A 4,500-nucleotide genomic window follows, 5' to 3' on the forward strand; every position below is an offset into this window, starting at 1 on the left:
ACGGGCATGTTTAGGAAAATTGGAATTGCAATACTGAAGAAAAGAATATCATCCTAAAGACTTGGAAGCGTATTGCCCTGAAAATTAGCTGCTGCAGGCTTCAGAGGAAATTTCCAAAAATGTTGGTGTCCTCAGTGGCATAACAGAGAACCTGAACTCAATATAACTAGAGTAGAAAAACACAAGTAGAGAAGAGTCTCTAAAGTAAAAAGAGAAATAGGTACAACAAAGAAGGACTTCAGGGAGCTCTGAAATGCTGTATCAAAATAAATGCAATAAAAAGTAAAATTAACACTGAAGACTATAAAATAATTGATAATGGATAAACTTGATCTGATCTTAAATGTATCTGAAAAGGATAATGAGATGAAAACTAAGAAAAGACAGATAGGAATATCAGAGGATAGACGTCTAGTATGAGAATTATAGGTTTCTCTAAGGAAGGTGAAAGAACATTTGGCATAGAATCAATGATCAAAGACATTAAGAAACTTTTTCTGAGTTAAAAGTATATGGTCACTAAATTTTAGGCAAAACCAGTATTAAAGCAACCTTAGAAACATCTTAAAAGAAGCAATTAAAAGCATGCAGAAAGAAAAATTCTGGTTATCTGTAAAACCCAAAAAGGGGGGGTGGATACAGACCTCTGCAACAGTAACCCAGAAGGCAATGGAACAGCACCTTCAGAATTTTGAGATTTGGAAAGTTTATTATCACCAAACAGTTTTATAACAAAAGTGTCTTTCATATGTGCAGGAAACAAATATTTTTGATAAGCAAGAAAACAGTGTAGCATACATGTGCCTTAAAGAGTTTGTGAATGTGGAAATCATGGTATAAAAGGACTAGTGATAAGCACTGAAATCAATTAAACATGCAGTTGTCTGAATAGTTTCCACAACTTCAAAAAATTAAATGTGCAAGAAAATATATAAATGCTGAGTGTAAAATGTACAAATGCTGAGTCTGGGTAGGAGAGTAAAGTCAGGACACCCAGTTCATATAAGCAAAGAATAATTGTTTTAGTATAAGGGTGGGTGTCCCAAATATTGCATGGGACTTACACTAAAATTTCATACATTTGAAATTCAAATTTAACTGGTAATTTCTGTTTTTATGTGCTACATCCAGCAACCGGAGAGAGAGCATAAGTGCCACATTTCTGATCTTAAATAGCAGGGACTCATAATAACATTTTCTTTTTGACTGGCAATTTAAGAAAGGTCTTTTTTTTTCAAACCTAAAATTACGACTTAAAAAAGTTCATATACCTTTCAAAATGGGAGAAGATAAAAGCACAAATTATTCAGTCTCTATAGCAATGACTACCAAAACAATCCCCAAGAAGATGGCCTAAAATATTAAAATAAATGGATCAAGATGATTAAAGCTGAATGTATCAAAATATATTCAATGCTTCATTTTAAAATGTTGAAAACACTGGGTTAAAAATTTCTAATTATGTGCTATAACAGATGAAAATGCAATATTGCTTAAATGTGAGACCAGGTGAAGGTTTATTAGACAAACATAAAGGAGTACCTACAATATGTTTTTAAAGGTTAAAAATGCACTAAGTTAAACTCATTAAGTTGGGTAAAATATAAAATCAGTTTTCTAAACTCTTGTATAATTCAGAAAATGTAATGGTCAAAAAAATCTGGTTTTTAATAATTTAAAGAGGAACAAATAAAAATGCAGCATGAAAATAATAATAAAGGGGAAATATAAAAGAGGACTTGAATAGAGAAGTCTTAATTTTCCTTAAGGGAATGTTCCTAATTTATATATTTATTTCAGATCTCATGAAAATTCCAATGAATTTGAGATAAAGATGTTCTAGTCTTTTAAGGAAAATAGACATTGGAGAAGAGCAAAGATAATTATAAGAAAGATTAATGATATTGCCCTAACATATGATAAATTGTATATTGGTATATGAAGTTGTAATAATGGAGAATTTAATTGTATATTTGAAAAAAAAAAAAGGATTCTAAGTCACTAAATAGTTTAGAAATATACCAGTGTATGGATTATATATGTGTATTTTAACATATAGTGCATATGCTTATAGAGTTTACACATGATAAAGATCTGTGAATAGGAGGATTATTCAGTAAATAGTGCTGAGATCATTATTTAACTCTTTAATAAGACTTTCATTTCATGATCTATATCAGAATAAAACATCGATTGAATACAAGTTTTTAAGCTGTATTGCATGGACCTCCATGTGGTTTCATGAAGACTAGTATCTTCAGAAGCAAAAGAACTGCAAGTTTAGCCACACTTTATCTCTTCATATGCAAAAGTAACTTAAGATTTTATTTTTATGAAGGAGGTTCCACTATAAAATATTTAAAATTCTCTAGAGTGGATTTTTAAACACTCAGAAAAAATACATAATTTGACCACATAGAAATTTTTAAACTGTGGGTGAAAAACATGTAAGTCAGAAAAAAATAGGAGAAATATTTGCCATGATTATGACAGTATGAACTCTTTTTAATTAAATGGACACCTAGTTTAAAATGTTGACAACATAAACGGATTAAAGCAATGAAGTATCGCTTTTATTAATAAAAATGACAATAGCAATTTTCAGCAAGAGTATGGAGTGATGTATACTTGAGGGTAAATTGATAACGACTTTTTGGAAAAACAATTTGGCCAATCCTGAGCCTTAAAATTGCTGTTACTCTTTGCTACAGTAATTCTATAGGAATATGTTCTATGGAAGTAGAGTTTCATACTGTTAGGGGGCTTGTAAAGAACAGAGATCCACTCAAGTGATCTCATGTAAAGAACAGGGTTATATAACATCACATGGTGGAATCTCATATGCACATACACAGATCCCAGGATGTTATCTCACTAAAAGAAGTGAGGGAGCAAGTGAGCCATGGAGCTCTCCACGGAAAAAGAATTCCTTATAGAGGGTTGAGCAAGTGCAAAGGGTCTGAGGCTAGGAATGGACCTGGAATGTACTGCAGCACTGTAAGGGAGGAGGAAAATAGGGAATGAAGTTAAAGGTAATAGGGGCCCTTGTAAGTAATTGTAAAGGCGTTGTCTTTTATTCTAAGTGATGTAAAAAGTCACTGGAGGGTTTTAAGTGATATAATCTAACAAATTTAAACAGGCTTATTCTGAATGCTGTGTTAAGAATTGACAAACTAGAGGCTAGAGCCAAAGCAGGGATTCCAATTAGGAGATATTGCAGTTACCCCTAAAAGAGATAAAGTGTTAACATAGTGTTAACAGTGGAGGTGACAGAAATAATCAAATTTGGATATATTTTGACCATGATGAATATATCAGAAATGAAGTTTAAAACTGGACTTTAAGTAGTATTTTAATAGGTAAAAAGGAGGCCAAAATCCTTTACTACTTTACAGACAGGAAGAATTGCTTGTAAAATCTTAACAGTTGAACACAGTGTTTTAGGGATAGTGAAATCAGTCTGTCTAGATTAATGTTTTAAGATTAAAACATTAACCTCAAATATCAATGTTGAGGTTTAAGCTACTCTTAAGGGACTAGAGAGTTTTGTTTTTCATCTGGATAATATAAAGTTCAAGTTGTGCCATGGGAATAGTCATGCCCAACTTTGGGGAGTCAGGGTAGGCTTTCCAGAGAGAGGTTCTCATCTTAGTCCAGAATAAATTGCAATAACCTGAGGGGGTGGACAAGGAGGAGTTGAAAGTGTTTCAAGCAAAGTGAGAAAAATGCAGTTGTAGGAATAAATACAGCCTAGTGGTTAAGAGTAAGGCTTCCTGAGCTGAGATCAGTTTTCAGGAAGACAAGGTATATTTCTACCATAATCTTTGACTCAGTGTGAACGGGGAGGAATACAGACTCTCATCGGCAATTCTGGTGAGAAAAGTATCAGAGTCAGGAAGATCCTGTCAGAAATTCCTATCAAATTGAATGATTAAATCCTAATATCTATTGAATATTAATATGGGGTATGCAGAGGCTGAAAAACTATGATCCAGTCAAAAAGGCAATGCTATGGTGTGTTTCTGTTTCTGTCTAATCAGGCCCTAAAATTTGGAATACAGACCACAATCATTGCACCCATAAGATATCCTTCATTGAACTTTAAAATTAATTGTCAGATGAATTAGAACTCTAACATTCTTTAAAATAGTTTCCTGGTGAACAGTGACAGCACAGTGGCTGAAGGATTCAAAAGGCTCACTGGGGTTTCACCCAGAATCTGTCCTTTACTGATGGGTATGGGATTGGGATAATCTTTTGACCTCTCTGAGCTTAAATAGCCTCAGCTATAAAATACAATGTTGAAATAAAATGAGTCTTAAGGCTACTGCCCAAACAATTTATCTTTTCTCTAAAATAGTGCCTATTCACATAATAAAGTGTTAATTTTCACAGCACACTGATTCTCAGAAGTCTTAAAAGTTTAATGTCATTAAAATTTCACAACTGCTTTGAGAAAGGTGTGACAAGGCACATTCTATAGTCAAGAGAAATTGTGGC

This window comes from Piliocolobus tephrosceles, chromosome 13 (genome assembly GCF_002776525.5).
Source record: "Piliocolobus tephrosceles isolate RC106 chromosome 13, ASM277652v3, whole genome shotgun sequence".
Lineage (NCBI taxonomy): Eukaryota > Metazoa > Chordata > Mammalia > Primates > Cercopithecidae > Piliocolobus > Piliocolobus tephrosceles.